This window comes from Papio anubis, chromosome 20, assembly GCF_008728515.1.
Source record: "Papio anubis isolate 15944 chromosome 20, Panubis1.0, whole genome shotgun sequence".
Lineage (NCBI taxonomy): Eukaryota > Metazoa > Chordata > Mammalia > Primates > Cercopithecidae > Papio > Papio anubis.
Window position 1 is genome coordinate 49,870,461 of NC_044995.1, and position 10,432 is coordinate 49,880,892.

At 38.7% G+C, this 10,432-nt stretch overlaps 1 protein-coding gene across 7 annotated transcripts in view; it reads left to right on the plus strand.

The window, feature by feature from the left end:
- ATP8B3 (ATPase phospholipid transporting 8B3) overlaps positions 1 to 10,432 on the plus strand; it is an 84,961-nt gene that overhangs the window by 65,185 nt on the left and 9,344 nt on the right. The window lies entirely within an intron of this gene.

A 10,432-nucleotide genomic window follows, 5' to 3' on the forward strand; every position in this document is an offset into this window, starting at 1 on the left:
TCAAATTTACATCTCTAGCCTGGTTCTCTGCCCTGAAATGTAGATTTACATCTTCAACTTCCTACTCCACATCTGCACTTAGGTGTTTAATAGGCATCTAAAACTTACCCTGTCCAAAACTGATCTGTCTCCCCACATCACTCTAAACCTGCTACTGTCACTCACTTTCTCCATTATTAATAGGAACTCCATTATTTCAGTCATTCAGGTCAAAATTCTTCAGTCTTTGTCTAATGTTTCCTGACTCCTTTCTTTCTGTCATAACCATAGATAATGCATCAGAAAAACTGGCTAGCTCTTCCTTTGAAATCATTCAAAACGCAAGTATTTCTTACTACCTCCACTGCTGACATCTTGATCCTAGCAACCTTTGTCTCTGGCTTTAATTAATCCGTAGCCCCCTAACTGCTCTCACTGCTTCTGTCTCTTCTTTCATTCAGTTCTATTCTCAACACAGCTGCCAAAGTGATATACCATTCTTCTCTAAAGATACTTGATCCCTGTGGTTTTTTCCTTCCTCGTCTTTTCCTTCCAGATCTCATGCAGATACTGAAATTTGTAGTTCAAATTAGAAATGGCTTGTTGTTCAGTCCACCTGTGCCCAACCATTAGTTTCTTCATAATTATTTCTCCTCTGAGTCTCAGAAGGCTCTGATGCATGTATGCTTTCTGCTTCTCTCATCCTTTTTACCTGACTGACTCACATGCTCCCTGCACTGTAGTCAGCAGTGCCCCCTTTGATCTAAAGCAATCTCCCTGAAAAAAATGGAAATGAATATTGGCCTTCTGGATTACATGATCATGTTTTTGAATATGATTAGATGTAATACATTCATGGGGCTGCTTTATAGATAAAGGAGATTACATTTAGTGAAATACATTAGAAGAGTCTGATGAATGCTATTGCCTCAAAGCTGATGATTTAACTAAGATGCTGGGTTAAGACAGGCAAAGTTGCCTCTTTCTTGTGGACACTAGAAACAATTTTGAACATTGTTATATTTGCAGCCCTCCTGACAAGGAAAACAATAGGAATAAATGTGTGACTAACAAAGTGGAGAACTAAATTTTCCTGCTGCTTTGATTTGGCAACTTAGGTCTCCGGTTAAGAAGAAAAATTTATCTATATTCCTCTTCATGAAAATTTGAGGACGAGACACCCCTCCAGAGCTTAAGTGGGTTCTAGCTGATTCTTTTATCTCAATCATAACCTCTGCCATCCTACTTCCAATGTATTAAGCAGCAAAAGCTAGGGAGATCTATATATCTTTATCTAATCTATATATCTATCTCTATCATCCATCTATCTACAACTGTTCGAATCATAAGTTGTTTGTTTTTTCATTCTTCTTAGAGGAAGGAAAGTGCTAGTCTCCTTATCTTCAAGCCAAATTGAGGGAAAAGGCTGCAAGAGAATCCCTTACAGAGAATGGAGATGTTTGTGTGAAAGAGAATTCTCAGGTGGATATTTGCTTATACAATGGACTTGCTGATCTACATTCTATGCCTGTTGAACAAGAGAAAAGAAGTTGGTGAAAAGCTGGCAGGTTGGAGAGAGGGACAGCTGTTTAGTTCCAACAGTTTGGTTAGTCAATGATGTAAGTTTCCTATGCATCAAATGAATACCAAAAACATTACTCAGACTTGGCCACAGGAAAAGACAATCCAACATAGTTATAGGGTATACTGCCAGGGATGGGAGCAGACAAGCAACTACAAAAGGTTGAGCTTCTCTTTTATCAGGGGATTGTGCAGTGACAAGCAATTCTCCTCACTCTTGGCCTTTGCAAACAATTAATTTGTTCTCATTGGAGAATCAACATTTTCCATACCTGACAAAAGGGAGGCACCAGTGACCAGACAAAGGTTTTCAAGGAAAGCAGTAACTTCCAGGAAAGGGCTGTGATAGCATAATCTACCTCATTCCAGCCCTAACTCACCACAGGAAACAGGATCTAAAGGTAAAAGGAAGAGAACAAGATATGAAATAAATGATAATACCTTCTCCAAGTGCTAAAGTAAGTAGAGGAATGAATCTGAAAGTGCTGGCATTCCTTTAGCATGCTCCTCCCCATCCTCCAAGTCTCTCTGGCCACTACTCAGAGGCCCCTTGGGTGAGTGAATGGAGAGAAAGAGATAAGAGTTTTAAATTGAACTGGACCAAGTTTTTAAATACTAGAAATGATAAGGAAACAAGAGTCTCTGCTTAACATGCTCTTTGAGGACAGAAAGAGATTTGGCAGTGTGTGTTTTAAGGCAGTAATTAGAAAAAAAAAAAAAAAAGTCTTCTGTTTTTGCTTCACCAGCTTTAGAATGTTCTATAAAATGCTTACTCAAGCAAGAACTCCCTTGCCCTCAGCACAGAACTCCCTACATAGCTGTGGCTTATGCTCCTTCCTACTCCCTAATGGGATATCTAAGAGAATTCTTTGAGTGAATAGGATGGGACTGAAGTCCCGGGAGAACTGTTTGGAGACAAGGCTGGACTTGCATGCCTGATGAACTTTCCCTTTGAGGATAGGAGGTTCTCTCTTGAATCTCAATTAGTCTCAGAGGAAAGGAAGCCATTCTCATTCACAGACATTACATTCTTTTTAGAGAGAGTTCTTTTGAGAAAGCAATTAGAGTAACAATTTGATACATAGATCAGAATTGATTTGTGGTTCTTATAAACAGATATGTATTCACACATTTTTTTATATATATATAGAGAGAGAGCTCTCCTTTAGTTAAGTATTTAGATGTTACTAAATTCTAAGTCTCCTGGAGGACTAGTATAGAATAATCTAATTTAATAGCCATTGGCAGGATTTTGCTTCTAAACTTTGTGGAGCTGGGTATGGGGAGGGATAGTAGTTATGGAAATGGACTCTTTTGGCTCTTTAATTATCATGTTTCTGTCTTTCTCTTCTTATCCTAGATACATACCTGACTTGTTCCCTGTAATTTTTTTTGAACCACCTTGCGGTGTGCTTAGGTTTGAGAGAGCTGGTGATTACTTACCACACACCTATAACCATAAAGCATTTTTTTTTAAAGGAACAAAATGGAACTGTCGTTGTCTGATTGTCCTTGAGTTGGCATCTAGATTTTATCAGGCACAACTCCACAGAAGGGCTGTTATCAGACAAAATGCTACAATGTTCACATCTTTAATTCACCTATGGCAAAATCCCTGTGATCAAAACCTAGCTCAGCTCATGGTCCCCAACTTCCTTCTGAGCACCTAAGTACCACTTCTCAGATGAAAGAGCATCTCCTGCTGTGGAGTATCAGCACTCCTTAGCATTTTTAAAGAGAATTTTATCAGAATGCAGTCTGAAGCACTTCTGATTCTTTCATCCAGGTCTTAAAACACAGTGGGTTCTTTGAATGTATCCTTTTCTCTTAAAGTAACACAAAATTGAGCCAGCCCTCAAACTGCCATTAATTTATAACAGACGTTCTTCAGGCCTTAGAAAAATAAAGCTAGATAAATGAATTATGTCGACTTTATATATCACATTGTTGTTTTCATTGCTACAAAAAGGAGAATTAAAGGCAACAACCTATATTTCACTAAAATATCCAAATAACTTCCTCATCCCGGAAAACTGAGAGATTAACCAAGGGAGTCTTGCAACCGCAGAACACCCACATCCCTTAAATTTCCTGTGTGGTCCACATACCTAATCAATAAAAGGACCTGAGGGATCAGGTGCGGGTTTTGTCAACCATGCAGATTTTTGGGTCCCATCTTACAACTATTAGAAGTACAGCACGGGAGTCTGCGTGTTTTTTTTTTTTTGTTTTTTTTTTTGTTTTTTTTTTTTTTAAGATGGAGTCTTGCTCTATTGCCCAGGCTGGAGTGCAGTGGCGTGATCTCGGCTCACTGCAAGCTCCGCCTCGCGAGTTCACGCCATTCTTCTGCCTCAACCTCCCAAGTAGCTGGGACTACAGTCGCCCGCCACCGTGCCCGGCTAATGTTTTGTATTTTTTAGTAGAGACAGGATTTCACCATGTTAGCCAGGATGACCTCGTGATCCACCCGCCTCGGTCTCCCAAAGGAATCTGCATTTTAACAAGCTCAGTAGATGCCCACTAAAGTTTGAAAGTCTTTGAAAGCAATAATTACTGCATATAACTAGAGGCCCCCACGAACTGCTCCTTCTTAGGCGTCCACTAACAATAAGTTGTAGCAACAAAGAACCACTTGACTTTTCCCTCACACAGATTAGTATTTTTTACTTCCTACCTCTGCCTATCTGTCCCCCTTCTGTTAAGCCTATTTTGCGTGTATTCATTTTTTAATCTAAACTCTTCATCTTCAAACATCTCCTTCTGGGACTCTTTCCTAATGCCCCTGGCATAGTACCTGTCCCTGCCCTATATTTCAAAGCTACTTACCCAGCTCAAGCATGTACTTATCATGTTTCATGTTAACTCTATCAATCTTCCTTGTAGAAAATGTGTATCTCTTGAAAGCAGATATAATGTCACATAGATTTTTTTTTTTTTCAGTTTCAGCAGCTAGCACAGTATCTTAGGCATAGTAGCAGAAACTAAATGTTTAATAAATTAAAAATGAATAATAAATAGTAGCGGAGAAGCACTTAAAATGGAGTATTTAGAGCCTCAACATTATACTAAAAACTTTTGGACTGAATATTCTACTCTGCTGACTTTTTATCTATTTCTGTCTTCACTAAACAATGGTAAAGAGAGTATAAAATGCTTAAATAAAATTTCCTTTTGGAAAAGTCATAAATCTATTGTGGAAGTAATTCTTAACTAGGAATTTAACAATTTGAATTTGAGTCTCAGCTCTGCCACTACCTAGTCCATGTTTCTCATCAAGTCATGATCATAAGTCAAAACTCCATCATAAGTTGAGGATCATGTGTGTGTCAAAGAAAAATTTCTCCGTCAGAGTTAAACAGGCAAGCAAGACTATTTGAGACTATTGCGAAGGAGAAGAAAGATTGAACTCAACTCCTTCCAAAGAGAGAGAGGGTTTTTAAGCATTGGGGTGAGCTAGTAGGAGCATGTTAGGGGGTAGGTTGGCCAATGTGATTAGATCATTTATGTTTGATAATTGGAGCTTATTGAAGTTAGGTTCCCACTCTCCCACAGAGACCGGAAGATAAGGGTACTCCAAAGGATGTTTCCCAGGTCATTGAAAAAGACATTCTTGGGTCATAAAACTAGCAAGAGGCTGGGAGAAAATTTACATTTCAAAGGTGCAGAGGGAAAAAAAAATACAAGTTTTCTAAAGTAAATGCTCTAGGAAAGGGAGATGGGAAGGAGAGTCTTGAGTCAAGAAGAAGCCTGTCTAAATTTTGTTAAACTAAAGCTTATCTCAGTCAAGTGAGATATACACTATTCTATTTTTCCACTAAAACCTAGGAATTTATTATTTTTACTTGTTAAAGTTATCCCAGTTCACACACTTCGGTGAGAGGAAGACCCAAACAAATAATTCATCTCAGCCCTTTTCTCAGTGTAGTGATATACTAGCTATTGGACAATACCTACCTAATTTTATTAAATTAAAACTTTTTTCAAAGGGTTGCATATTCAATCATCTCTCATCTTTTCCTCTAAATTCACCTTTACCTTCGACCTATGTGGAAACTTGAACATCAACCAATTTTGAAAATTACCCCTAAGATAGCTAAGAGCTCCAGATTTTATTTTCTCTTGTTTCTTGTGATACTTCGTAGACCCTTCCATTTTAGCACTGAATCTCGTTAACTTTCCGCATGAAGCTCCTCCCTGTTCCGTGTTTCCCATTTTGGTGAATGGAATCACCGTCCACCCTATTGCACATGCCAAGGGCTCAAGGACCGGTTGAGACTCCTTCCTCAGAGTTACTCTTTGCACGTCAATAAATGCTTTTGATTCTCCTTCGTAAATACCTTGCACATTCTGCCTATCTCTGCTATAGCCTTATTTCAGAATCTGATAATGCCTTTCCTAGATAGTTGTAACAATCTCCTAACTGATCTCACTAAATCCAGGTGTAGTGCTGCAATCTATTTTACATGAAAGTTTTGTTTAAATGAAAATCTTATCCTTTGTCTATATATGTATATATGTATGTGTCCTTTGTCAATAATTTTTCAATTGCCATGGTTCACTTTCCATACTGGAGGCAAACCAGCTCCTTTTCTAATCTTCTCTCATCACTTCTTTATTCCCTAGAAAAGGTATTTGTATTACTTTATGCTAACTCAATCCTCTACACATTTGCATGTGATGTTACTTTCATTTACAATATCCTCCCTCAGTTTTTCTGTTGGTGAATTCTGACTCATTCTTGAGTTCATCCTGTTTACTCTTCAAATTAAACATAATCTCTTCTATGAAGCATGTATTCATTTCCTTTTCTAGGCCCCTTGTACTGTGGGCATACCTTTGTTACAGAACTTGACATTTTTACCTTTTGTTAATGTTTCTGTCTTTTGCACCATGGGCACTGTGAGGAGAGGAAAAAGACTATCTTAATGTCAGTTGGAAAGAATTTTTCTAGAGTCAAACTGGCTTTGTTCAAATCCTTGACAGCTCAGATGCAAATTATTTAAATTCCTTACACATAAGTTTTCTTATCTGGCTAGATTATTTTGAGCATTATATAAAATAATCTAAGAGTGCCTGACACATAGAAAGCATTCCATAAATGTTCATTTGTAGAAGTAGTACAAATGCCACACAAGCACACACCTGCCACACAATGGCATGTCGAAGAACTGAAATATTAATGAATAAAAGATGAATGAATGAATGAATGAATGAATGAATGAATGAATGGGACTTGAAAATGCTTCTTGGCAGTGGCAGTGGCTCAAGCCTAATCCCAGCACTTTGGGAGGCGGAGGCCAGTAGGATCACGAGGTCAGGAGATGGGGGAACCATCCCCGCAGCTATACAGTGAAACCCTGTCTCTACCTAAAAATACAAAAACTATGAAGGCCGAGGTGGCTGAGGCGCCTGTAGTCCCAGCCTTCTGGGAGGCTGAGGCAGGAGAATGGCGGGGAACACCTGGGAAGTGAGCTTGCAGTGAGCTGAGACCCACAGCACTCCAGCCCTGAGCAACAGGCTTGAACTCCGTCTCAAAAAAAAAAAAAGAAGAAAATGCTTCTTTATGGCCTTGGTCCTCTTTTTGCTTTCTGTATATTCCAATTTTTTCTTGTTCAACCAGGAGTAGTTATTGTTTTTTAGAGAAATCCTTTTTAAAGTATAGTATCTTCACACCTGGAGATATACAAGCTCATTTTTGGTTAAAAAAATGTATAAGATTTTCTTAAATTTTGGTAGGTACATAATTAACTACATAGGCAATATATGGATATGGCAGCATTGTTAAATTTGAGTAACTAACTTTTTGGGTTTTTTTTCTTTTAGTTGCATTTTACACATATTGCAGTTAGATTTCCTTACAGGTAAAATATTTGTAATTAATAATATTTTTAGGCCAGGCATGGTGGCTCATGCCTGTAATCCCACCACTCTGGGAGGCCAAGGTGGGTGTATCACCTGAGGTCAGAAGTTCAGGACCAGCCTGGCCATGACGAAACCCTGTCTCTACTAAAAATAAAAAAAAAAATTAGCCGGGCGTGGTGATGCATGCCTGTAATCCCAGCTACTCCGGAAGCTGAGGCAGGGGAATCACTTGAACCCAGGAGGCGGAGGTTGCAATCAGATGAGATCATGCAATTGCACTCCAGCCTGGGCAACAAGAGCGAAACTCCATCTCAAATAAATAAATAAATAAATAAATAACAATAATAATAGTATTTTTAGGCTTTTGTTCCAAAACTCTGGGCAGCTTTTTTTTTCTTCAGCTGTTTTTTTGTTTTGCTTTGTTTTTCTACATTTAGTCTCTCCTTTCTCCTGCATTTTATCTACTCCATACTCTCCCACTGTTGCTACACCGTGACATCTCCTTACTGACATTTTCCTCTCATGTGCCTGAGGGTCACTTTAATCATGAGACTTTTGCTGACCGACCCACATAAGCATGTCTCTCACCTCTTGGGCATAGACCTTCTGGAGAGCTGGTTCCTATACTTTTGGAGGAATACTTTAGGGAAATTCCAACCCTTTAAGTGAGAAAGTAGCACCTTCAGAAAATATCAGAAGTAGAAGAAGAACCACAAGCAGAGTCACTATTCTGGAGAGTCATTTTGGGAAACAAACAGCAATCAATCACATCTTTAGGCTACTTTTTCACTCTAAAGCCCCCTCTTAACTCCGCCTCCCTCACATTTTGCACTGAGTGACTAGTCAGAATGCTTCTCAGTACTTTACTTTTTAATCCTTTATGGCCCATTACTCAATTGTTAATTTTATGACTACCTTGCCTAATGATGATTAGGTTGAATGAATGAATGCTTTTGTGGAACAATATGAGTTGCTGACATAATGAAGATTTGTGTCAGAAATACTCCATACTTTGAGGACTCTCTCCCACTAAAATATTTAGCTCTGTCTTGTAAAGTATGGTAATTTACGTGACTATTATGCACATAATTTCATTTTTGAAATGCATAACCCTACAGGAAACCTAATTATGAGTCATCATAACTAGGAAGAGTAAATAATCCTCATGAAAACGGCCTCCTTTAAAAGCTTTTTAGGAAACGAAATTAAATTCTACTAAGGAAGAAAACTTAGTTTTTATGAAGGTTCTCTGTCATACAAATAACATCTTTTGGCAATTTCACATAGAAAATGTTTTACTAAAAATGGAAATTTTACAGTAATGTTTAATTCCTAGGCCAATTTATAAATATTTACTATTTCATTTGGGTTCCATCAAGTTATTTAAAGAATAAAAAGGAGTAAAGTAGTGTCTAGAGCAATTGTTTTCAGAAATTCTGTAAGACAAAGCAGAAAGAAATAAGCTAGAAAAAATATAAACACATGGGTAAGAGTTTAAATGGGAAGATTTAAAGAAAATAATGTGATAAGATACTGGGAATAGTGATGTATTAAAAAGTTGATCTAGTATACATTTAGCCTTTTTTTTCTTTCCTGATAATTTTCAACATCTCAAATACTCTTTCCTCCATGTTCTCTTCGGTGTATACTTCCAGAAAGTAGAGCAGGCTAATGTAGCTGGGCTGCAGAGTGAAGGGGAGTTCCGAGACAAGGCTAGAGAATAAGTAACAGTTAGATCCTACAGAGCCTTATTAGGAAACACAGAAAGTTGTCACTAAAGGGCATGGTAAGCTTTGTGAATTAAATAAAAGAAAAAAAAAATCACTGTATCTGTAGCATGGAGAATAGTGTAAATGCAGAGACCAGTTCAGAGGATATTTCCATACTCAGGGATGAGATTATGGTACTTTAAACTAAGACAAAAGTCATAGAGCTAGAGAAACAAGAGCGAGCTCCCAGATGGGTTGGATATGGGAGTAACGGATGGGTTGGATATGGGAGTAAATGGTAAAAATAATATAAGTATGAAAACTGAATACTTCTATCTTTCTAGTTTATGCAACTGGACAGATGGTGGTTTCATTTACCAATACGGGAAGTAATGGAAGAGGGTCAGTACTAAAGCTTTGTTTTGCAGAAGTTGAGTTGAAAGTGATTTTAAAACTTTTCAACATCGTGAACTTTGGCAATTTGCTCTCTCTAAAACTTGGTTTACACATCTTCAAAATGAGCGTTTACACTAAATGATCGAATCAGTGCTTACTGGAACTGCAATGCTATCATTGTGGTTTCAATTATGTGTGAGTTTAGGGAAATCGGAGGATACAATATTTGAAATGATAAATAATATTTAAATTTGATATTAAAAAGAAAAGAGATCAAAATACAAAACAAAGAAAGGGGATAGATGTCTAGGAAATGGTGTGATGAAACTGTAATTTGGAGGACATTATTCTGACAGCTGTACTAAAGTAAGAAAGAAAATAGCAGATGAGAAATAAGGTAAAGAGGGCCGGGCGCGGTGGCTCAAGCCTGTAATCCCAGCACTTTGGGAGGCCGAGACGGGTGGATCACGAGGTCAGGAGATCGAGACCACCCTGGCGAACACGGTGAAACCCTGTCTCTACTAAAAAATACAAAAAACTAGCCGGGCAAGATGGCGGGCGCCTGTAGTCCCAGCTACTCGGGAGGCTGAGGCAGGAGAATGGCGTTAACCCGGGAGGCAGAGCTTGCAGTGAGCTGAGATCCGGCCACTGCACTCCAGCCTGGGCAACAGAGCAAGACTCTGTCTCTAAAAAACAAAACACAAGCCAGGTGCAGTGGCTCAAGCCTGTAATCCCAGCACTTTGGGAGGCCAAGACGGGCGGATCACGAGGTCAGGAGATCGAGACCATCCTGGCTAACACGGTGAAACCCCGTCTCTACTAAAAAAATACAAAAAAATAGCCCGGCGAGGTGGTGGGCGCCTGTAGTCCCAGCTACTCGGGAGGCTGAGGCAGGAGAATGGCGT